At 39.0% G+C, this 26384-nt stretch overlaps 1 pseudogene; it reads left to right on the top strand.

The window, feature by feature from the left end:
* The first annotated feature begins 8616 nt into the window (after positions 1-8616).
* LOC114041291 lies at positions 8617-16062 on the top strand (annotated as a pseudogene).
* The last annotated feature ends 10322 nt before the right edge of the window (positions 16063-26384 follow it).

The raw sequence follows: 26384 nt of genomic DNA, 5'->3' as shown, positions 1-26384 counted from the left end.
CACATATGTATTGTTCTCCTAATTCTGTTCACTTCACTCTGCATCAGATCATAAAGGTCTTACCATTTTCCTCTGAAATTGTCCATTTTGTCTTTTTTTTCTCTAATGGCACAATAATATTCCATTACATTCACATACCACAATGTGGTTAACCATTCTACAATAGGTAGGAATCCTCTTAGTTTCCAGAGGTTTTTTCCTACTATGAAAAGAACTGTTATAAATATTTTTGTATAATGGATTCTTTTCCTCTATCTTTAATTTTTTGGGGTATAGGCCTCATAACTGAGTCAACAAATTTAGTAACTTTGGGACGTAGTTCCAAATTACTTATCAGAACAGCTGGATATGTTCTTGATTTTATGGATATTTCTAGGGCAGTCATCTGCTTCTATCAATAAGTCAGTGAATAACGCAATATTAAGATACTATTATACCAGTTTTATTGTGGGGGGGTGGGGAAGAGTAGCTAGGTGGTACAATGAATAGAGTGCTGGGTCTGGAGTTAGGAAGACTCATCTTCATGAGCTCAAATTTGGCCTCAGACACTTACTAGCTGTGTGACCCTGGAGAAGTCACTTAACCCTATTTGCCTCAGTTCTTCATCTGTAAAATGAGCTAGAGAAGGAAACAGCAAACCATTCAAGTTTTTTTTTTTTTTTTGCCAATAAAACCCCAGATGGAGGTCATGAAGAGTCAGACTTGACTCAGCAGCAACAATGTAATACCAGTTACTGTGCTAAAGAAGGGCAAAAACACCATCCTCACAATCTTCAATGGAGGTTACATTCTAATGGAGGAGACATTATAGAAGTAGCTAAGTGTGTAAAAAATAGATACAGTATAAATCGAAGGTGATTTCAGAGGGAAGGGAGGAAGTGAAAGATGGGGATCTGAAAATCCTGAGGAAGGTAGGGTTTGACCTGATTCTTGAAGGAATTCAGAAAAAGAAAGAGGCTAATTGAGGTCTGTTAGAAGACCTTGGATGTTGAAATGGTACCCCAAATTCTACAACTGATCCTCACATACTCTGAACCTTCTCTTAACCTTATTTGTCCATTCGTTTAAATTTTCCATAATAGATGCTCGGTAGCAAATGATTGAAAAACTTTTATTAAGTGTTTACTGAATGCTAAGTACCTGTTAAGTGCAGGGGGTAACAAGACAGAGGGGCATCAAACCTGAGACCCATACTCATAGAGGAATGGCCTAGTGTAGTGTTGACCAGGAAAGAGCTTTAAGGTCTGAGAACTCTCTTAGGCTAGAAGTGACACATATTATCCATGACACTCCTGTGCCATGTACCAGATTAAGATGTAATTGGAAAATATTTAATAAAATAAAGATACTATAAAATGTAGACAATGTCAGTTTGTGGCTTTTTTAAATCAATGAGCAGCCCTCAGGGAATTGGTTTAGACTATCAGAGTGGAATAATTGGGTGGGCCACCTTCCAGAGGCAATAGGTGTGTTGATGAAATCATACTTCTTTCATCTAGAGGTGGAAAAAAGGGAAGGAGAGAAGAGAGTGTTTGTTGCACAAATGTAGAGGAGGCTGCTTGATCCCCAGGAATGCTGAGCTCAGATGAATGGCTTCTAGGCATATCGTTTGGAGATTTGGATTGGAGGGTGGAGTGACAGCAGGGTGTATAGGTCAGAGGGATGGACTGGCAGTTGGGCCCGGAGTGAAAAACGGCCAGATGAAGAGAAGGCTTATCTTTCATCACAAGTTGGTAGTGCCCTTCCCCCTACCCCAGTCCCCCCACGCCCCACCCCCATCCCCATCCCTCACCCTGTCCCCTCTCTCTGGTATTTTGCACAACTTCTTATATATACTTTGTGTGCACTTATCGGCATTCATGTTACATGTCCCCAGGGGAACGTAAACCGTCCTGAGGGCAGGGACTTTGGTTTTTCTTTTCGGTATTCCCAGTGCCAAACACCATTTTTATAGAAATAGATTTCATTATCTTAAAGTCTCAAAGAAAACTGCTTTGTTCGACTTCACAGGTTTGTCAGAGTCAGTGAAGAGACACATCCCACAGCTTAGAGATGTAATCAACCTATTCTTTTGAGAGTGTGCTAGCAGCCAATTAAAATGGGGCTAATTGGGTTAGGGTGGAGCTATATAAGGCCTTAAATAAGAACTAGGGCAGAATCTTTCTTCTTGGAAACTGAGAGGAGCTCCAAGAACAGGGAAAAACCCAAATCAGAGGCATCAGAAAGGTGAGTGGTTACTTCTGGAAATGTTGGTTTTTTAGTGGATCATAACAGCTGTACTATTTTTCATAATTTGCAAGCCTTAATATGGAAGTGTTATTATCAGTCCTGTCACTTTTGTCAGGTAAAGGCTTAGGGATTCAAAGAGATGCTCTGTAACATTGTGGAGGTTATTGTTGTTGAGTCATTTCAGTTGTGTCTTTGTGACTCCATTTGGGGTTTTCTTGGCAAAGATACTGGAGTGGTTTGCCATTTCCTTCTCCAGCTCATTTTTGTGTTTTCTTTCACAACATGACTAATATGAAAATACGTTTTACATGATTATACATATATAACCAATATCAAATTGCTTACGGTCTTAAAGAGTGGGTAGTTGAGAGGAAGAGGGAAAATTTGGAATTCAAACTTTTTAAAAATGAATGTCAAAATTTGTCTTGACTTAAAATTTAAGGAAACATGGGGAAATACATATGATTGGGGGGGCGGGAGCAAAAAAAGCACGGGGGAAAAATAAAGTATCTGAAGCCAGATTTGAATTCAGGAAGGGGAGTCTTCCTGACTCTAGGCCCAACATCTTATTCACTTCACTATCTAGCTGTTTATGTACTATTTGGGGATATCTAGTGACTAGGAGAGACTGAGGGAGGGCAGTACAGCTGAGTGGTAGATACTTCATTATGTATCTTCATTATTTTTGCTATTATTGTATTTTTTAAATTGATTCTGTGCCAAGAATAAAAATACTGCATACAAAACGCTTTATTATACATAATCTAATTTTATCTTCACAACAACCTTGTGAAATACCTATCCTTTAGGGGCAGCTAGGTGGAGCAGTAGATAGAGCACCGGCCCTGGACTCGGAAGGACCTGAGTTCACATCTGGCCTCAGACACATGACACGTACAAGCTGTGTGACCAGGCAAGTCACTTAACCCTGATTAGTTCACATCTGGCCTCAGACACATGACACGTACTAGCTGTGTACTAGCTGTGTGACCTTAGGCAAGTCACTTAACCCTGATTGCCTCACCAAAAAAGGCAAAAAAAAAAAAAAAAGAAATAGGTATCCTTTAATATTACCCCCTTTTACAGATGAGGGAATTTTAGTCTTAGAAAGGTTAACTGACTTTTCCAGGGACACACAACTAGTATCTGAGACAGGATTTGAATCAGATCTTCTTGACTCTATGTCCAATACTCTATTAAATAAATCACTTTGCCTGGTTCTGCTCCTGCCTGTGATACACATTCAGGGGTAATTTTCCTTGAATTTTCAGTTGCTCAGAGAAAAGTCTCAGGTTTGTCTTTCTCCCCTGTATCTGTGAAATGGATTTGCTTGCTCAATAAAGACTGTGATACTATATTAACTTAGTATTATGGACTAACTAATCCTTCTCTTTGTTCTCTTTTTTTTTAAGAATCATGGCCTCAAATCTTACTTCAAGTATTTCAGAAGAGATGATATGCTCTATCTGCTTAGATTTCTACACAAGTGCCATGTCTATAGAATGTGGTCACCATTTCTGCGAAGACTGTATCCACCACCACATTTATTCAGCTAATGGGAACCATTTTAAATGTCCTGTATGCCGGAAAGTTTGTTTTATCAACAACCTCTGGCCCAATCAACAACTGTCAGCCGTAGCACAGTCCTTCCGACTGCTCCAGCCTCACTTGAGGAGGAGCTTGAATCAGAAAAAAACAATCAAGACAAAATTCCGTGGTAAGTAGAGTGACCTGTGTGACAGTGATAACTTGGTGAATGAGTTGGTTTTATGTCTGGTTATCTGGAAATATAACCCATTAATACCCTCCTCTCTTTCCCTACCCCACTCCCAGCCTATTCCAAAGAAGGAAGTGGTATTTTTAGGTACTGCCTCAAGACTCCTCTCAGCAATTTTTTTTCTGCTTCTTTATTGAGACCTCTTTTACACAAGGGACATCACCTTTATGAAATTCTGAGCTTTCCTGTCCAAGTGAAGTCAAGTAAAAAACCATTTGTAAAGCACCTTTTATGAGTCTGGCACAGTGTGAAGTACAGGGCATATAAAGAAAGGCAAAGTCCTTACTGTCAAGGAACTCACCATCTAATGGGAAAAATAATATGCAAAGATCTATGAGGAAGGATAGAAGAGGTCTCAGGACAGACTGAGAGAGGGGTTAGACAGGTAGGAGGAGAGTGTACAAAGTTACAAAAACCTGGAGGTTAGAGAAGAGGGAGAAGAGGGTAATCAACAGTGTCAAAGGATGCAGAGAAGCCAGGAAAGATGAAAATAGAGGGGAAATCTTTGGGTTTGACCATTAAGAAATCATTGGTAACTTTGGAGAGACCAGTTCCAGTTGAATGATGAGGTCAAAAGCCATACTGCTGAGAATTAAGAAGAGAGTGAGAGGAAAGGTAGTGAAGGCACTGATTGTAGCCAGGCTCCAAAAGGAGTTTAGCTATAAAAAAGGAGAAATACAGAATGCAATCTAGTAGGCATGGAAGCTTCAAGCGAGGGATTTTTGAGGATGGGGAAGGCATGGATATGTTAGAGGAATCAGGGAATCAGTCAGTAGACTGAAAGAAATTAAAGATTACTGTGAGAGTGGGGATGATAGAGGGGGAAATCTACTGGAGGAAATAGAATGGAATGGGATCTTTTTTCCTATAAAGAAATTAGGTTTTGTTTATAGTGAAAGATCAGACTCTCATGATGGGGAGGGGAACATGCACATGGAGGTTGTTAGAGGGAGGAGTATCATGACAAAGAGAAACTGAGGCACAAAGTTCTAAGCATGATTAGTTTATTAGGATGGCTAGTAAATACTAATAAATTGGATCCAAGACTCCTCAGTAGTCAAGGATGAATCCGACAGAGCAACTTTTCTTAATAGTATTTACACAGTGACTGTATTTAACCACCTGATTGGTTGGTGCTACTTATATCGGTTCCTCACCAGATAGACCAACATTCCCTGACTAACATCCTATCACCAGATTGACTCATATCCCCTCATGGTCAGCAAAAACTCACAGGCTAGAATTTTTGTGGTTGGACTTTGGCCCACAAGAATAGGGAAATTAAACTTAAAATTTCTACTAATAGGGCCTATACAATCAAATCTGAATTTGATTCACAAATGTTAATTCTGATTAGGTACAATTCTCAATCAATAACTAATCATGAAATATCCATTTTCAATTCCACGAGGGTGAATATAAGACTAGATATAATATTGATTAAAGTGATCTTGGGTTGAAATAGTCCAGTGGATCTTGAGTGCTGTAGAGTGTCTAAGAACAAAATCATCTGGCCTACATGCCAGAAGAAGGTGGCTGAGTCTTTCAGACCGCTCAAGTGACACGTGATGAATAGGCTGAAATTTAGAGAAGTGAATTTCATTTCTTCACCTCTCTCTCCAGTGGGGAGACGAATGTCTTTTAGTGTGGTCCCAGATTCTTCCTCCCACCCCCTTCCAATTCTCTGGTTTCTAGCATCCAGACAGTGCTATAAAAGGTGAAGGCACTTATTCTTTAGACTTGGACAACATTGACAGTAGTGAAACATGTGAAATTTGCATCTTAAGATGTTACTATGATGCCTAATCTCAGTGAGGCCATCTTTAGCCAACAGAAAGAACCCTTTATGGAGGTGAAGCCCGAATGCCCCAAAACATTATGTAAAACTCCAAACTCCATTGAATCTGTGTTAGCATACGGGCCTACTTCCATCTACTTGGTGGACCTCTGAACCTTCAGGGATACTTTGGACTTACAGTGACCCTTTTAAGTAGTGCTGTGCATGGAAAATGACCCCCTGAGTCTCTAAAGCTACAAGTGTTGGGTTTCTTCTACTCAGTGCCTTCTCAGTATCCATCAAGACCTTAGTCATTCTCTTTTAATAAAAAGGTCAATAAACCCCTGGTTGCTCTAGTTGGGGACTTTTATATGCTAACTCCTTAGAACTGTTGATATTTCTGTTTCTGTAGAGGAAATCAGTCTGGATCCTGAAACTGCCCATCCTGGAATCATCATATCCACAGATATGAAAACAATGAGAGAAAGAGATTCATGGAAGGAATTGCATTGTACTGTGGAGAGACCCGATCTATGTGGTCCCGTTCTAGCGGCTCAGAGCTTCAAGTCTGGAAGACATTATTGGGAGGTGACAGTGGGAAACAGTTCTGCTTGGGATGTTGGTCTTTGTGAGAACTCTGCAAAAAGAATTGGAAAGATTTCACCATCTTCTTCTACTGGATACTGGCTTTTGAGTCTAAGACGAAATAACTATATAGCCTGTACCACACCTAGGACCAGAATTCCCTTAAGAGGAAAACTCAACAAAGTAGGGATCTTTTTGGATTATGAGGCAGGAGACATAATGTTTTATGATACAGACAGTAGATGCCACATCTATACATTCACCAGCTCCTTTTTAGAGCCTCTCTGGCCTCTATTTTCCATTGGCCTCTACTCCAAGAATGAAAATATTCTGACTGTCGACCCAATATCAGATGAGGCTGAAGAAACCACAGAGCATGATAATGATGATGACAATGAGGATAACACTTGTTTTATGACACCTACTGACACTTCCTCCAGATGGAAATCCCAGTCCCCAAACCCTATATATGATTTTGTTGTTCCTATATTGTGATGTACTTCATTTTGGGAGCAGGGAGAAATTTGCCTTATTTTGTAATATTCAGGCAAGGAACTGCGTACTAGGGGGAGGTCAGCATAAGACATATTGATAGTCCAAGATGAAAGACGGAATATGCTCAACAAACTATGTGAGTTTAGAAAATTCAAGAATGAGGAAGTTGATTTCTAAAAGACATGAGTAGAAAGAGCGATGACCCACCAAAGAATCAAAAGTAAACATAACAAATTATAAAGATCAAGTGGAACCCAAATTAAGATATGATAAGATACCCTCAACCTACAACTTGATGGCAGTGGGAAATCCACAGATGTTACACACTACACATGTTTTGGGGCTTTCTCAATCTATTCACTAATTATGCAGACTTTTTTCTCTCTAAAACCAGACAAACCACTATGTTTTATGGGATGGCTCTGGGAAAAGTGGTACAGGGTGGGGGAGAGAACCATATGTGGGATACTATGGTCATGTAAGAAAAAGAAAACATCAATAAAATTTTAATGGAATTTCTTTTAAATGAAAGACTTGCTTGAACCAATGAAGAGTGAAGTAAGCAGAACCAGAGAAAATTTATTCCCTATCATCAATATTATAAAAATGAACAATTTTGAAGATTCTTATAAACTGATTAAAAATTAAATGAATGGAACCAAGAAAAGAATTTGTACAATAAGAACAATGTAAAAAAAAAAGGGGGGGTGCAGCTAGGTGGTGCAGTAGATACAGCTCTGGTCTTGGTGTCAAGAGGACCTGAGTTCAAATCCAGCCTCAGACACTTGAAACTTACTATGACCCTGGGCAAGACACTTAACCCTGATTGTCTCACCAAAAAAAAAAGGCATGAACTATAGTCAAGAAAATGACTATCTGATTCCAGAGGATTGGTAGTAAAATGTGCTATTCATTACAGAAATGTAAAAAACTTAGGGTATAGAATGAGACATAACTTTTTTTTCCAACCATTGTGGGAATTAGAATTTTATTATGCATATTTGTTACAATAAAATTTTTTCTCCAATGCAGTGGAGGATAAGAGTAAGAAAATTGATTTTTCTTAGTTTTTGAAAATAGTGATGGGGAATGTTGAGAAGTGTCGATTGCAATTTCAGATAACATCACTGTATTATTAATTTTACTTCACTGTTTTACACTTGCTTTCACAAAGTAGGAATAATTTAAATGTATTGTAAAAATGAAATATGAATAAAACTTTTTAAATCTTCTGAATTTTTCAGATAAGATCAACAAGAAGACTATGGCAGCCATCATGACTGACACTGGGGATTTACTTTGCTCTTAAAATTCCATTTATAATTACAGAAACACACATTGACAAAAGTGTATATTGCTAAATTTTATGTCAAACCATCATACAAACCCCTGGCAGACTCTCAGTTGAATATAGTTCTCATATAAGTTTTCATTACACAAATTTGCATTATGCAAATTCTATTTTATATAAAGAACTCTGAAAGAAATCAGAAGTTCAAAAAAACACTGATGTTAACTTTACAGTACCATGCTCTCTCTATGCTCTCTGCCCTCCAAGGGAAGAAACCAAAAACAAATAAAAAAAAAAAGCAACCCTCAAATTGAAAGAACTGACATATGGAGAGACCCCCAAGCCCAGATAGAGGGCTTGCCTGGAGACCTTCCATGCAGACAGTTGCCTGTGCTCCATCCACCCACAATAATAGTTTGAAGAGGAGACTGCTTGATCACCAGGAATTCTGAGCTCTGAGCAATGACTTACATCCTCCTAGGCATGGTATCTGGAGATTTGGATTGGAGGGTGAAGTGGCAGCTGGCTGTAGGTCAGACAGGGATAGACTGGGGGTGGGCCAGGGGGTGAACAATGACCAGGTGAAATAGGTTTCATTGTCTCAAAGAAAACTGCCTTGTGGCTCTTCACCGGGCTTGCCAGAATCGGAGGAGAGACACTTCCCACAACTTAGAGATGTAAACAGAATATTCTTTTGAGAGTGTGTTAGCAGCTAGTTAAGATGGGGTTAACTGAGTAGGGTGGAGCTACATAAGGTCTTAAATAAGAACCTGGGCACAATCTTTCTTCTTGGAAACTGATCTGGGGAGATAACAGTGGAGGGGCTCCTGGCGCTGGTTCTGACCACTTCAGGGGTTTCTGTGAGGATTTCTTTCTTCAGTGACTGAAGTACAAAGACCATCACCATGGGCCTGGGGGCAAGACTGGGAGTGTTGAGGTGGCTTCATCCTCAGAGAGCAACAGAATGCCTCCGACAATTGGCTTTTGAAACTATTGATATCAACAAGGATCCATACTTGATGAAGAATCATTTGGGTTCTTATAAATGCAAAGCCTGCTTAACATTTCACAATAAGGAGGGAAGCTACTTAGCACATAGTCAAGATAAAAAGCACTGAACAAATTTGGCTGGAGAGTAGCTAAAGAGGCTAAGGAGGCTCCAGCCCAGCTGCCACCAGAGGAAGTCAAAGTGGAAGTGAAAAAGTTGGTGAAAACTGGTTGTCCAGGCTACAAAGTGACCAAGCAGCTGGACGCAGATGGGCCAGCAGAGTCTCCTCTTCCAGATTAACTATCCTGAAATCACTGAGAGCATCACTTCATGCCACGGGTTCATGTCTGCATATGAGCAGAGGATTGAATCCTCAGACAGATGCTGGCAGTATATTTTAATGGCAGCTGAGCCCAGTTAAACCATTGCTTTCAAGGTGCCAAGGAGAGAGATTGACAAGGCAGAGGGGAAGTTTTGGACCCCCTGGAACAGAGAAACTACGCAATTTTTCTCCAGTTCCATTTTAAGATGGAGAAGCTGCCTACTTCTCCAGCCCTCCCTGCTGGTCCTCCTGGAGTGAAGCAGCCCCCACCCCCTCTAATGACTGATTTGCCTCCTCAACCACCTCCACCAGAGTCCTTGCTATCATTACCCCTAGGTAGCATGCCTCTGCCACCCATACCTCCCAGTGGTCCTGCTCCCCCAGGCCTTCCTGGGCCTTTTCAGATGCCCTCCCACACACCTAGAGTTCGTCACTCTGCTCCTAGGGTTCACCCTGCAGTTCCTGGAATATACTGCCCAACTCCTGGGTTATACCCCCACTTCTGGGGTACATCTTCCTGCTCCCAAAGTGCATCCTCCAGCTCCAGGGGTACATCCTCCAGCACCTGTTCACCCCCCAGCTCCAGAGGTATACCTCCCAAACCCAGAAGTAGACTTCCCAATTCCTATGCACCTAATGTTGTGGACTCCCTCTTCCTTCGGAAGGATTTGGAAACATTCCTCCTCCTCCTCCACCAACAAATTAAAAAGCTTTTCCTCCTCTTCTACCAAGTTGATTTTAAGTTACATTGCATCATTTTTCCAAAGAAAAGAAAAAAAAATTGACCTGAAACTCCAAACACAATATCCCTGAGGTATGCCTGTACTTGTCAGACATTGCACAGAGAATCAGTTGTCTTAAGTCTCTTGAGTTCAGAATCCAAGGAAGAAGCGTGGAGGGTTGGATTTGATAATCTCCAATGTCCTTTCTGCTCTAATGGTCTATAGTTTTACAATTAGTCTGAAAGTAGATCAAAGTATACTTTTAAAAAACTTTATTTTTTGGCTTCCTGGTTCCTTTTGGTTCCTGGACAATGTACTACATGGTGCTTTTCCTGTTCACATGACTGGTTGTACCCTCCCTCCCAAACTAACTTGCGTATATTGTAGGGAATTAATAAATGTTTGTTGATTATTCTCTGATAGTTAATGTTCTGAAGAATTTTGTACAGAGGATAAAATATTTTCTACAACTAAATTAAAGTGTCAGGTGCAGGTTTAAAAAAAACTTTATTTTTCATGTGTGTGTTTTTTTCCTTCAGGACATGGCCAATCTGAAAATATGTTTTGTTTTTGTTTGCATGAGGCAATTGGGGTTAAGTGACTTGGCCAGAGTCACACAGCTAGTAAGTATTATGTATCTGAGGCAGGACTTGAACTCAGGCCCTCCTGACTCCAGGGCCAGTGCTCTATCCACTTTGCCACCTAGCTGCCCCTGGAAATGTTTTTCATGACTACACAAGTATAATCTACATCAAATTGCTTTCCTTCTCAAGGAGGGGAAAGAAGGGGAAAGGAGGAAGAAAATTGGGAACTCAAAATTTTTAAAAAATTGTTAAAAAAAAATTTTTACATGTAATTCAGAAAACAAAAAGTTAGTTGAAAAAAAGATTCAACTCTGCTCACTATGCTTAGCTTATAAGCTGCATGTGAACTCAACGTTCAAGCTCAGGCCTTTTGGACACATGGTTCCTTCAAATTCTAGCCTGACCTAGGATTGTGTTTCGAGATTGCCCTTGAATCTTTTGAATGTCTTACTGCTGAGTTATTCTTCTAGTCCCTCTAACAATCCAAACTAGGTCCAGCAATTCCAAGGACTCCATTTTGGCCCCTCATTCATAAAGTATCAATTCCTTTAGGAGAGAGAGAATAGAAGCATTGTCCCATAGTAGAAATTTTATTATGTCCCTGATTCTGTGCCCCAATCCTACCTACCCACCCACACCACCAACCTATAAACATTTTGTTTCCCGTCTGCTTTTCCCATATGCTTTCCATCTATGAAATGACCCCTCCAGCACCCTTCTGGATGTTGCTGTCCCTGAAAACTCAGATTGTCCTTTTCCTAAAGCAAGATGTTATCCATGGAAGCACATCACTCCCTCAGAGGTACACCATTCTCTCTATGCACCATATCCCTACAGATTGACCCATGATTAGGTCTGCATCTTCCATATATATCAGTCCTCCCATGGAAGGGCTCATCAGTGGGACCCCATCCTACCACTGAATTGAGATTCCTCCCATTCTTTCTGCATTTCAAATCCTCCCTTTGCCACCTCACCCATTCTCTTGTCTTCTTCCTAAGAGATTACAGGAGTTAGTTTCCCTTTACTTTTTACCATTGATTTGATTAAAGTACTTGCATTTTCCCCTGTATCTTCTGCCTTCTCTCTCCCTCCCATTCTGGGCTTACTAACACACATACTGATTTACTTGGGAGGGTGGGTTATAGGATTGATTTAATCAATGGTGTTTCAGGCTTGTTCTTCTACTCATTTCTCTTATTTAACTTCCACCTTCATTATGCTTCAAGCAAATTGAGACCAAAATTATGTAAACATTTTGTGACATGAATTAGAAAGACTGTTGTGTTTCCTGGTTGTAGAAAATATTCATTCACGTTGTAATATGTGTGTAATATGTTGTAAAAATATTCATGTTGCAAAACTTTGCTCTTTTTACTTATGCTTTTGTAGGATGGCTCCTGTTCAAGTTGTACCACTATATAGTCCAGAAGACAAAATTGTCCTCCATATCATCGATGTTACTAGTTATTTTCTATTATGATGTGATCATGTGATAACAAAAATGCACCCAAATGTACCCCTTTACTTTTAAATATACCTTGTATTTTGCCCTAAAAGAATTTTTAATTTGTTTAAAGAGCAAAGCAATTTGGAGTAAATCTGTCAATGATATCAACTACAATAAAACTACAACTGTCAACAACAACAAAAGTTCCACTTTCATCTTTCTCTCCTTGTCGATTTTTCAGAAAGAAATCTCTCAATGGACTCTATTGTTATTTGATTGCTATTGGTTTTAACAAGTCTCTCTCTTTCAACTTTTTTCCCTTTAATAGTTTCTAGAGATGGAATAATGCATTTAATTACATGTGCTTTCCTTGGTAACTATATTTCTTTACCTTTCTTGTGTTTTTGTTCTCTGAGGTATTTACAAATTGAATAATATGATATCTTTTTTGGGGGAGGAGCATAAGCATACTTCAAATGACTTTTATTTAATATCTATCTTTTTCATGAATGATTAGGCTCAGATCATTGAGGTATGTCATTTGGGGTTACATTTTGAGCTCTTTTGTTTTTTGTAATACATTATTACATCTACTCTGATTTTTAGTGGTTCTGTGTTATTTAAATTTCCTTTCCTTCATATTTGAAAGTCTTTTTCCTGGTCACTTGCAAAATTGTATTATGGTGGTTAGTTTTTTTGACTTGTAGTTTGCTGGGAGACCTATAATTCATAAGTTGTCTCTATGCATTTTATCTTTGAGATCAATATGTTTTGCTTGCATAGAGATTATGTATTCTGTTAATGTTATTACTTTCTGCCTTCTCTTCTTCCAGATTATTCTTCACTTCTGTTTAATTCCCAATCAAGTGTGTTCTATTTTACTTGTTTGGAAAGACTCGGCACCATACATTCAAGTTTTTCTACTGTGTCTATTATTTCTGTTGTGCAAGCCATGAATAGTGCTTTCATAATTCTCAGGAACATATTCCTTGAACCATTCAGGAACAGCCTGCTGTGGTTCTATGTCTTGGGAATCCATATATACCTTCGTCTCATCAAGTGTTGCTTTAACTTTCCCTTGTCTCGCAATATTTATTTAGGGACATCTGGACTCATTTGAATTCATCTTCTGAGTCATTTTTCCTTCTGTTTTTTTTTTCATGGTTCTTTGATTTATCTGCTTCTCCTTAGGGTTTTAAACTAAGTGTTCTGCCTCCTGAGATCTCTGGTAAATTTCAGTCTTTTTTATTCCTCCTATTTCTCACTTTTTGACTCCTCTCACTTTAATGGTGGATTCCCTGAAGACTGAACATGAGAGCCATCTCAGCCTCCTTTATGCAGGGGAATTCACTTTTCACCAACCTCAGTCTTTACTCCATTTGACTTCTGGAGGACCTAAATGGTCTTAGCTGGATACTAATCCTCTTTCTTTCGGGTCTGGTATATCCCCTCAAAAGTGATGATTTCTTCCTTCAATTTCCTCTGTTCTTCAGTTCCCAGGCTGAGCACTGTTGTCCACATGCAGTTACTACCACAAGCACTGCATGCTTTAGCTTTCTTATACCTACCCCTTTCTGCCAAGGGTAGGGCAAAGTTAAGTTCTGTTGCTTATTGCCACAGAATGGTTGGGTTAGGGCTGGGGCTGGTGGGGTAAAGGGAGAAGTAAGTAGTGTGCTGTCAGAGACTTTCACAGCAGCACAGAAATTGCTGAACTCATCCCAGAGCACAATTCTTATGGATCTAGTTTTTCAACCTGCCAGAGCACGGAAGCAGATGCAAGAGGGGGTTCTAAGTGAAAGAATTAGGGATTTGGGATTAGTTTTGTATGTTATTAATTCATCATGTTTTTAAATTGTTCCTCTTCTTAGTATCTTAGTTTGTGAAGATAACTCTAATTGTTTACCTCTTGCACGTAACTTTTATTTTGGGGAGGTTTGGGAATTTGTGAGGGCAGGAGAAAATGGTCTTGTGACCAAGAAGAAGCCTTCTCTAGGAAAGTTTCAGTGAAATCCTGCAGATCATATTGATTATTTGAAAGCTTCAAAAGTCTCAGAATGTCTGAAAAGTGATTGAGTTTATCCTCTAATTACCTGAGGAATTTTCAGTAACTCAGCAAAGTAAAACAATATTTTTCAGTTTGCTAAAAGAAAGTGCAGTTTCAAAAAATAATACCAATTGTCCAGTGATTTTTATCTGAATTTTATTGCCACTTAAAGTTGCTTCCATTAACATTTATGGTAGTGGTACAGTGGAGAAATCTCTGGTTCTGGCGTCAAAGGACCTGGATTCAAATCCCATTTGATATCTTGCTACCTGTGTGACTTGGGAACATCACTTAACCTTCATGAGCCTCAATGTTTGCAACTGGAAAAGTGAAGAGGTTAGAGTAGATTGCCTTAGAGTGGCCTTCTAGCTCTATGTCTGTCTGTGTATGTGTCTATGTCTATGTTTATGTCTCTGTCTTTGTCTATGTCTTTTTCTATGCAAGACAGCCAGCCCAGGTATGAATAACAGAGTGACTCCTGCATCACTGACACCATGCTCTGAACTGAAATAACACTTAGCCCTGAAATTCCAGAGGTGTGAGTTCCTCGCTACCGTTGTTCTTCAAGTTTGTGCCCTCTTTCTCTCCATTCACTCTCTGTATTTGTGAAAAAGTGCACTTCAGGTTTACTGGGGTGAAAAGGGAATGATTTATATGTCATTTGAGTAAGAACTTGTGTTTGCTAAGAGTTGAGTCTACTGTCTGGATGTTATTAGGAAGCATATTGGTGGGGGCTCTGAGGGAATTGAGGTGATAAGGACAGCAAGTGGTTAATTGTGGGAATTGATTGAACCACGATGATTCCATCTTTTTGACTCAATTCTGGAGCTAGCTCAGTTCCCTTTCTATTCAATTAAAACTGGCTCTATATTGATCAATCAGTTATTGTTTCCATGTTCCTTTGATTGTTCATAGACACTTGGGGTGGGGGGAGAAGTAAGACATCTCCTTTTATTTGGAACCAGAGAAGGAGAGCCCCCTTCATAGCTATCCTGAGAATGAAGCTTATTCCTGAATGTTCAAGAGAAGATTTCCAGAGACCAGAAAACTACATGAAACATCTGGGACTTGACAAAATGTGATGATTAAATAGACATTGGAGGGCAGCTAGGTGGCACAGTGGATAAAGCACCAGCCCTGAAGTCTGGAGGACCTGAGTTCAAATCTGGCCTCAGACCAAACACTTGACACTTATTAGCTGTGTGACCCTGGGCAAGTCACTTAACCCCAATTGCCTAAAATAAATAAATAAAGAGACATTGGGAGTGGGTTACAAAGATACATGAAGATTTGATGTTATATTGATTATCATTATTGTATTGCTTTGGCCTTTGTTTCACAGCGTTTATTTGTCTTGATTACCTTGGTGACATACACATCTCCTTTTTCAAAATTAGTCCACTGTGAGCTCTCTAAGTAGTCTGATTTGTAACCTGACTTATATAATTTTGATTATGAATAAGTGAAAAACCTTATAGATTTGGCTTATAGATAAGTTATCCATGGGGGGAGTGGGCTACCTACTCCTCCCACAAATCAAAAGGGAGAATTGAGGAGATTAGGACAGCAAGTGATTAATTGTCAGAACTGAGTGAACCACTCTGACTCCATCTTATGGCTCAATTTTGGAGCTAGATCTGTTCCCTTTCTATTCAGTTATGGGTCTAGTCCAACTTCTGTCTCATGAGAGAAGTTTATTCAATTGTAGAAATTGGGAGAAAACTTTTGCACTGTTTGAACCTAGTCCTGGGTTGCTGAGAAACTGGACCACCTCTTCCTGCTGTTTAGAGGCCCGTAACTAAGGACCTAGGTTGTGCTGACCAGAAACTCAGTCAGATACAAAGATTGATGTAAGTAGATTTCTCATAATTGTATATCTCAAGCAACCCATATGTTTTATCTGAAAACTGGCTCCATACTGATCAATCAGTTATTATTTCCATGTTCCTTTGATTGTTCACAGATACTTAGAGTGAGTAGGATACCCCCTTTTCTGATTTCAAGGAGTTGCTCCCATTCACTTTCCCCTTCCCAACTTGGAAAGTCCCTAATCTTTTATCCAAAAAGAAATCAGATTATCTAATGCCATATTGTTTCCTTTTAATTAATTGCCTTATTTAATTAATTGTTTTTAATGTATAAAACTGTCTCTCTCTGTATTTGGGGTCTAGCTCTAAGCTGAGGAAGGGGCCTGGTCCTGATTTGTTAGGCTATTGGAATGCATTGCTTAATGAATCAATATGCTTAGAAGATCAAACCTTTGTTTCCTCAGTCATTTCATCTTTGACTGGCTACAGCTCAAAGAGTGTAGCCCATGAGGGTTATTCTGAGAGCCTGGAAAGTTGCACTATTTACCTTTCTAGGGACCTCGTTGATGTTTCCCAGAATATCTGGGAAGTTGAAGTGGTGCCCCCAGGTTTTCAACTGATGCTCATATACTCTGTACCCTCCCTTGACCTTATTTTCTATTCATTTAAATTGTCTAAAATAAATGCCCATTTGTTAAATGCCTAGCTTCCTTCAGCTCACATGTGGCTCCAAGAAGCTGTACCATGTGCAGTGGCCACACCCTGGTAAAACCATCTCGGCATACAGGCTAAACAAGGTTGAGGGTAACCGACAAGCCTGAAACCTATTGTATGTTAGGGGGATGTCTATCCCAAGCTGAGAAGACTTCCCTGGCAGAATGGGCAGATGAGAATAATTTGTTCCAATGGCTGTGAAGGCAGCTGAAGCAGATGCTGAGGAGTCCTTAGAGCCTGGTCAGACACCAAAAACATCAAGGTCATCTGTTGCATACCAGGCCATTATCAGTGACTTTTGTCTTGATGACTCTGGAAGAGAGAGTAAGGCTGAAAACTTTGTGCAACTCTGCCTCGCTTAAATCCAATCCACATGGAGGTCAAGACATCACCACGGCATGTCAATTAGTCCTCTTCAAAAACGAAGAAAACAAGAGATAGAGAACATTATGAAATGCAAAATGGATAATTTTGATTACATTAAATTAAGAAATTTTTGCACAAACAAAGCCAATACAACCAAGATTAAAAGGGATGCAGAAAGCTGGGAAACAATTTTTTTACAGCCAATGTCTCTGATAAAGGCCTCATTTCTAAAATATATAGAGAACTGGGTCAAATCTATAAGAATACAAATCATTTCCCAATTGATAAATGGTCCAAGGATATGAACAGGCAGTTTTCATATGAAGAAATTAAAGCTATCTATAGCCATATGAAAATGCTCTAAATCACTATTGATGAGAGAAAAGTAAATTAAAACAACTCTGAGGTACCACCTCGTACCTATCAGATTAACTAATATGATTAAACAGGAAAATGATAAATGTTGGAGAAGATGTGGGAAAATTGGAACACTAATGTATTGTTGGTGGAGTTGTGAACTGATCCAATCATTCTGGATAGCAATTTGGAACTACTCTCAAAGGGCTATAAAAATGTACATACCCTTTGATCCAGTAATACCACTACTAGGTCTGTATCACAAAGAGATCATAAAAATGGGAAAAGTACCTACATGTACAAAAATATTTATAGCAGCTCTTTTTGTGCTGGCAAAAAAACTAGAAATTGAGGGGACACCAATCAATTGGGGAATGGTTGAACAAGTTGTGATACATGAATGTAATGGAATACTATTGTCCCATAAGAAATGGTGAGCAGGTGGACTTCCAAAAACCCTGGAAAGATTTTCATGAACTGATGCTGAGTGAAGTAAGCAGAACCAGGAGAACACTGTACATAGTAACAGCAACATTGTGTGATGAACAACTTTGATAGACTTAGCTTTTCTCAACAATGCAATGATCTAAGACAGTCCCAAAAGACTTATGATGGAAAATGCTATCCACACCTAGAGAAAGAACTATGGAGTCTGAATGTTGATCAAAGCATATTATTTTCTTTCTTTTCTCATTTTTTGTTTTTTCTTTCTCATGGTTTTTCCCTTTTGTTCTGATTCTTCTTTCACAAAATGACTAATGCGGAAATATGTTTAGTATGATTGTACATGTATAGCCTGTATCAGATTTCATGCTAGTCTTGGGGAGGGAGGAGTGAAGGGATGGAATTTAGAACTCAGAAACTTATAAAAATGAATACTGAAAACTAAAAATTAATTAATTAATTAATTTTTAAAAATGAAGGAGGAACAACAGCTTCCTTCAAATCATAACTCATGTGTGAACTCCTATGAAGGCCTTATTATTGAATGATTGAAAACATGTATCAAATGCTTACTTATTGGTAAGCAGGTGCTAAGTGAAGGGGGAAACAATGTGTCCTAGTCCTTGCTCTCAGGGACCTTAAACTTGAGACCCACACTCATAGAGGAATGCCTAGTGTAGTGGTAGCCAAGAAAGGGCTTTGAGGCCTGGGAATTCTTAAACTAGAAGCCAATAACAACAAAGAAGTCCATTTTATATGTCCCCAGGGGAATGTGGAAGCTCCCCTGAGGACAGGGATTTTGGTTTTTCCCTTCAGGATACTAAGTACCAGGCACCATTTGAGTATGAAATAGGTTTCATTGTCTCAAAGACTCAGAGAAAACTGCCTTGTGGGACTTCACAGGTTTGACAGAATCAGTGAAGATAGACCTCCCACAGCTTAGAGATGTGATTAAGAAGGATGAAAAGGAGCAATCATCGTGAATTAGCTGATGAGTGAATTAGATGAGTGAATCAGAGTGAATGAGCTGATATTTAGGATGGTGCTAAATAGGGTGGAGCTACTCAAGGTGTAGCATAAGAACCAGGGCAGACTCTCTTCTTGGAAACTGACCTGGAGCTCCAAACCCAGAAAGGCCCAAACCAGAAACATGAGAAGGGTAAGTGTTATTTTAGGAATGTTGGCTTTTTAGTGGATCGAAATATCTGTACTATATTGTGCATTTTGTGAACCTTAAGTATGCTAATATGAAAGTATAATTGTCATGTCACTTTTGTCAGGTAGGAACTTGAGAATCCAAGGAGAGGCTCTATGACAATATAGGGGTAAGAAAAGATTTTGAGTGGGTAGCTAGGTGGTGCAGTGGATAGAGCACAGGCCCTGAAGTCAGGAGGACCTGAGTTCAAATGCGGCCTCAGACCAAATGCTTGACACTTACTAGCTGTGTGACCCTGGGCAAGTCACTTAACCCCAATTGCCAAAAGAAAAGAAAAGATTTTGAGGGCATCTTCAATGGGAAAAGATTTCTTTTAATTAAGAACAGAAGGACTTCTACTCAAGCCCCAGACTTTCCCTTCTGGGGTCCTTTGGAATCTGTTTCTTCCAATTCAGTCAGTCACAAGGCTAGCTCATAGGATCCTAGATTTACGGCTGGAAAGGATCTTAGAGGTCATCAAATCCAACCCCCTCATTTCATAAGGAAACAGGCCTAGAGAGGCTGTGACTTTCCTGTGGCCTTCCTGACTCCAAGTCCAGCACTCTCTCCACTACACTCTATAGGCATATCTCATTTTTATTGTGCCTCTCTTTACTGAGTTTCACCAATATTATGGTGTGGGGGGGGGGGGGGGGTTAAACAAATTGAAGGATTGGGGCAATCCCGGGTGGGGGAGGTCTATCTGCGTTTTTTTTTTTTTTTTTCAACAGTATGTGCTCATATTGTGTCTCTGTATCCCATGTGGGTAATTCTTGCAATATTCAAACTTTTTCATTATTATATCTGTTATGGTGATCTGTAATCTTTGATGTTACTGTTATAATGGGGCACCACGAAACACATCCATAAAAGATGGCAAACTTAATAGACAAAAAATGTTGTGTGTGTTCTGATTGCTCCACCAAACTGCCATTCTCTGTCTTTTTCCATCTCCTGGGGCCTCCTTATTCCCTGAGACACAACAATATTGAAATTAAGTCAGTTAATAACCATGCAACAGCCTCCAAATGTTCAAGGGAAAGAGTCAATCATGTGGCAAACTTCATTATTGTCTTATTTTTAAAAATTGTCACAGCCACCCCAACCTTCAGCAGTTACCACCCTGATAGTCAGCAGCCATCAACATCAAGGCAAGACCATCCACCATCAAAAAGATTACAACTCACTGAAGCCTCAGATGATAATTAGCATTTTTTAACAATAAAGGAATTTTAAATTAAGGCATGTACATATTTTTAAGACCAAATACTATTGCTCACTTAATAGACTGCAGTATAGTGTAAATATAACTTTTATATTCATTGGCAAACAAAAAAAAATCCTCTTTATTTCAGTGGTCTGAAACCTAACCCACAGTATCTCCTGAGGTATACCTGTTCTTGCCAGACATTGCACAGAGAATCAGTTCTCTTACACCTCTTGAGTTCAGAATTCAAGCAACAGGAGTTGAGGTTGGTATGATAATCTCCATGCCCTTCCTGCTCTAAATGGTCTATAGTTTTATAATCAGCTTTCCCAAGTTCACATGGCAGTTTCCAGAGCTAATTCTTGTGAAATGTATTAGGCATCAGTGGTTTTTTAAATATAACCTTCCCCCTGCCATCCCAGACTTTTGTTTGTGAACTGTTCCCAGTTGAAGAGGAATAAGAATGTCTTATTGTTCATTTATATTTGTTTTAATTTCATTCTACCTCTTTTTGAAATTGACCTTCCTGCTTTCTGTGTCTCCTATTGATAGCCCTCCAGGGAACTTTTTTGCCCTGGCTGGCACACATGCATCCTAATAGCAAGAGCAATAAAAGACCTTCAGCCAAAGCTCCTGACCACCAACCTGGCTGGTCACAGGTACCCTGAGAATGACTATGGACTGCCCATACAGTATATGAGGGGTAATAGTAGGGTGCCATAAGGGATATGTGTGGCTTTGTACTTCCCATGCCAGAGGCAAAAAACTCCAATGGTCATCAGACTAGAAGGAAAAATAAGGAAGTTTGGACTAGGATTCCTAGCTTCATCAGAATTGTTCAGTAATGTGGTCATAGTATAGGATTTACTAATATTTTTTCCTTTCGTGACACCCACATTTTATCCTTTATGTTGAAATCCCTTGCTGTCTTATCCTATCTCCATTCATGCCTTGACAAGCTCCAACGCCAGATTACTTCTACCATCTACTTCCTCTGCTCCTCCTCATATGCTTGCTTCTGGAGGAAGCTGTGCAACTCTGCCGACTGGGTCCACTACAAATCTGTTATCTTATCATGGAAAGATTCATGTTGTAGCAGACAGAGCTGGCATAAGACATTATCCTTGGCTTCAAAGAGTTTATAGTCTGAGATGATAATAACCCAAATAAAACAATTAGGATCATATAAGAAAATATGGAGCTAGTGTGGATGAATGGATAGAGGGGCTGTCCTTTGAGTCTAGAAGACCTATGGTCAAGTTCTAACTCTTCCCTGTACTGGCTGTTTGATCTAGGGCAAATCACTTAACCTTTCTGTGCCTTAGTTAACTAAGACTCTCTCAAGAGTTTCAAGAGCCAATTGAAGCAATGATCAACTGTGAAAGACTTAGTCACTCTGATAAAGAAAATGATCCAAAACCATTCCAAAGGACCCATGATAAAAATGCTGTCCATCTCCAGGGAGAGATCTGATGAACTCTGAGTGCAGATTGAAGAATATTATTTTCACTTTCTTGATGTTTCTTGTTTTTTATTTTTTTTTGCAAGATTGCTAACATATTTTGCATGACTTGTGTATAATGGGTATCATATTGCTTGCCTTCTCAATGGGAGAGGGAGGGACAGATGAGAGGGAGAGAATTTGGAAGGCAAAAAAAATTTTTAATGAATGTTAAAAATAAATATTTGTAAACAACTAATTTCCTTCAAAATAAATAGTTTTAAAATAACTAATTTTCTTAAACTGTTAAGGGCAACCTCTACATGAGGGCTTTGTCACCAACTGTCACCTCCCTATTACATAAACTCTAGTGGCTCCTTATCACTTTCAGTATAAAATAGAAATTTCTCTGTTAGGCATTGAAAACCCTTCACAATCTGCTCCCCCATAAAAACACTTTTCTAGCCTTTTTACACCTTACACCTTCCTCCCCCACCTACTCTTTGATCCAGTGACACTGGCTTCCTCACACAAGACACTCTATCTTCTGACTCCAGGCACTTTTATTGACTGTCCTCGAAACCTGTAATAACCTCCCTCCTCTCTACCCCCTGGGTTCCTTGACTTCCTTTAAGTTCCAACTAAATACTACCTTTTATAGAAAGCCTTTCCCCATCTTACTTAATGTTAATCCCTTCCCTCAGTTGATTATTTCCAATTTATCATATTATATATGTAAATAATATATATATATATACACATACATATATATACTTTCTTTGTGTCTCTAGGTCTCAGCATAGTACCTGGCATATTGTAGGTACTTAATAATACTAGTTGACTAACTGATCACCTTTCCACACAAAATTATCTTGTATTTCTTTTTTTTGTTAAGACAACAATGCTTTAATATCCTATATCCTTAACACTGACCATTAAATGTTTGTTTTCTTTTTATCCTGCAAGGGATACTTTTAACAAGAAGAATGTAATTCAAGGTTTCCCAGATTTTATTTTTTTTATGTGTCTCAGCTTGCACCCATAAACCTTGTATTTATTTTCTATTGATATTTTATATACTTTATATACTTTACCTTTCATATGTTTTTGTTGTCTGGGATGTTTGCATTGAATAATCTAATGATATCTTTTTTTTTTTGTAGGAATGTTTCAAAAGACTTCCTGAATGTTTATTTTTTTCTTTGATAATAGACTCAGGTTTTCATATGTCATTTTTGATTGCATTTTGAGCTCTTTTGATTTTTGAAAACATTATTTCATTCCCTTTGATTTCTGGTTACTACAGAATAATACCAGGTTATTTAAATTACCTTTCCTTTACATTTGAAGGTATTTTTCTTAGTCATTTGCAGATTTGTTATGGTTTTCAGCTTTTTCACTTGTGTTTTTCTGGGACACCTATAATCCTTAAATTGTCTATGTTTTTTGTCTTTTGAGATAAATTTATTTTACTTCTATAGAGATCATGTATTTTATGTTAGCACTTTTTGCTTCTATCCCTCCAAATTGTCCTTCACTTCTGTTTATTTGTGTTCCTAATCAAGTGTACTCTACTTCACTTGTTTGAAAAGACTCAACATCATGGAAGTTTTTGTACTGTGCCTATTTCTGCTGTGTAAACCATGAATTCTACTTTCACAATTATTTTATTCTTAAACCATTCAGGAACACCTGCTGTGGTTCTATGCTTTCTTGGGAATCCACAGAGTCTTCTGCCTCATCAGAGGCATATTGTCTTGCAATATTTGGAGACATTTACATTCATTTAGGTGCCCTGTGGGCTATCCTTCCTTCTGTTTTAGTATGATCCCTAGTCCTCTATTTCATTAAATTTCCATTTTTTTCCCATGAAAGATTATGCTGAGATTTGCTGAGAAAAGGCCTGGGCTTATCTTCACCTATACCCATGGAGTGGATTTCCCTAGAGACTATGATATTGTATTAAGTTAGTATTATGAAATGACCATTGTTTCTTTTGCTTTTTTTTTTTTAAGTTATGGCCTCATATCTCATTTCAAATCTTTGGGAAGAGCTGAAGTGCCCCATCTGCCTAGATTTCTTCACATGTGCCATATCTATAGAATGTGGTCACAATTTCTGCACAAGATGTATCCATCCATTTATTATAAAGACTTCAAAGCCCAAATTCCGATGTCCTAAGTGCAATAAGAAGTGTATGAAGATTCTCCGGCCTAGTCGACAACTGGAGACAGTGTCACAATCCTTCAAATTGCTCACCCCTCACATGATGAGGAACTGGAAGCTGAGAGATGTGATCAAGAGAAAATTCCATGGTAGGTAGTGACCTATGTGACACTGATTACTTAGAGAATGAGTTTATATCTGGTTATTTAGAAATACCAACCCATTTAATATTGCCCTTCAAGGACTTCCCAGGCTATTCTTTTTTTTTTTTCAATGAACAACATTTATTAAAGGCTGATAGTTCATCAGGTATTGTGCTAGGTGCTGGCAATACAAAGACAAAAATTTCAACAGTTCCTGCCCTCAAGTAGCTTACATTCAATAAGGGGAGATGGCATACACATAAAAGTACATACAAAATAAATACAAGGTAATATTTTTGAAGGCACAGCTGGGGTGACTAGGACCTTAAGTTCTCACATTAACAGTGGTGATTGAGGTGAGTTTTGAAGAAAGCTAGGGATTCTCATCAGAGGCAGAGATGGGGAAGAAGTACACAGAGAACAGGGTGTGCAAAAGTACAGAAACAGGAGAGAGAGTGTCATTGTAATACCAAGAAGGGTGTGTGAAGGGGAGAAATGTATAAGGCTGGAAAGAGAGATTGGAGCCAAGTGGTAAAGGACTCTAAATGCCAAACAGATGAGGCACTGGGGAACTGGAATTCACCGAGTGTGACAGTCACATGGTTAGACTTGTGATTTAAGAATATCTCTTTGGCAGCTCTGTGGAAGATGAATTGGAGAAGGGAGATTTGAGGTAGGACAATCAGCTAGGATACTGTAATAGCCTAGGTAAGAGATGCCATGGCCCTGAACTTGTGTGGGGGCCATGTGAGTAGGAAGACTGGGATGAATGGGACAGACATGAAGGCAGAATTGACAAGCGTTGGCAACTAACTGGATAAATAGGGTAAGGGAGAGCAAAAGAGGCAAGGGTGACTGTGAGGTAGTGAATGTGAAGGAATTAGAAGGATGGTAATAATACGTTCTACAGAAATAGGCAAGTTTGGAAATGTATAGGATGTGGTTGTTCTAGTTGGGGACTTTTATATACTAACTCCTTAGAACTTTTGATATTTCTGTTTCTCTAGAGGAAATCAGCCTGGATCCTGAAACTGCCTATTCTGGAATTATCTTGTCCACAAATATGAAAACAATGAGAAGAAAAGATGCATGGATCAAGTTGTGTCCTATCGTAAAGAGACCTGATCTATGTGGTGCTGTTCTAGCAACTCAGAGTTTCATGTCTGGGAGACACTATTGGGAGGTTATAGTGGGACACAGTTCTGCTTGGGATGTTGGTCTTTGTAAGAACTCTGTAAAAAGAATTGGAGAGGTTTCACCATCTTCTTCTACTGGATACTGGCTTTTGAGTCTAAGACGAAATAAGTATATTGTTTGCACCACACCTAGGATGCATGTTCCCTTAACAAAGAAGCTCTACAAAGTGGGGATCTTTTTGGATTATGAGGCAGGAGATATAGTGTTTTATGATGCAGACAGAGAATGCCACATCCATACATTCACCAGCTCCTTTTCAGAGCCTCTCTGGCCTATTTTTTCCATTGGCCTCTCCTCCAAGAAGAAAAATATTCTAACTATTGAGCCAGTATCAGATGAGGTTGCAGAAACCCCAGAACATGCATGACCATGACCATGACACTTGCTTGGAGATTTCCTCCAGAAGGGAACCCAGGTCCTGATTCCAATGTAAGATCTTTTTTTCCTTATATTATGTTTTACCTCACCTTGGGAGCAGGGAGAAATTTCTTATTTTGAAATATTCAGGAAATGTACTGCATACTAGAGGGAGGTCAGCATAAGAAATATTGATGATTCACTGATGACATAATAAACTAGGTGATGGGGGCAGCCAGGTGACCCAGTGGAAAGAGCACTGCGCTGTGGAGCCAGAAGGAACTGAGTTCAAATCCACCCTCCACACTTGACACTTACTAGCTGTGTGAGGGCAAGTCACTTAACCCCATTGCCTAGCACAAAAAAAAAAAAAACAAATAAAAAAACCCCGCTATGTGATAGAGTCGTATTTTGGTGTACAAAATGAGGAAATTGATTCCAAAAACACCTGGAAAGACATATGAACAAATGCACAGTGAAGTAAGCAGAACCAAAAAAACCCCCTTCAATTTATACTATAACATCAATATTTTAACATGAACAAATTTGCAGATTTTAGTAAAACTTATTAAAAATCTCATGAGTAGAACCAGAGGAACAATTTGAACAATGACTGTCTCTTAAATCTCCATTGCCCTCAGTTTCCTCATCTATGTAAAAAAAAAAAAAAGAGGTTGAACTAAATTGCCTCTGAGATGCCTTTTAGTTCTATGACTATGTCTCTG

The sequence above is a fragment of the Vombatus ursinus genome, unplaced genomic scaffold (assembly GCF_900497805.2).
Source record: "Vombatus ursinus unplaced genomic scaffold, bare-nosed wombat genome assembly UNPS02014171.1, whole genome shotgun sequence".
NCBI classification, from domain to species: Eukaryota; Metazoa; Chordata; class Mammalia; order Diprotodontia; family Vombatidae; genus Vombatus; species Vombatus ursinus.
This window is presented reverse-complemented; position numbering and strand designations above follow the sequence as displayed.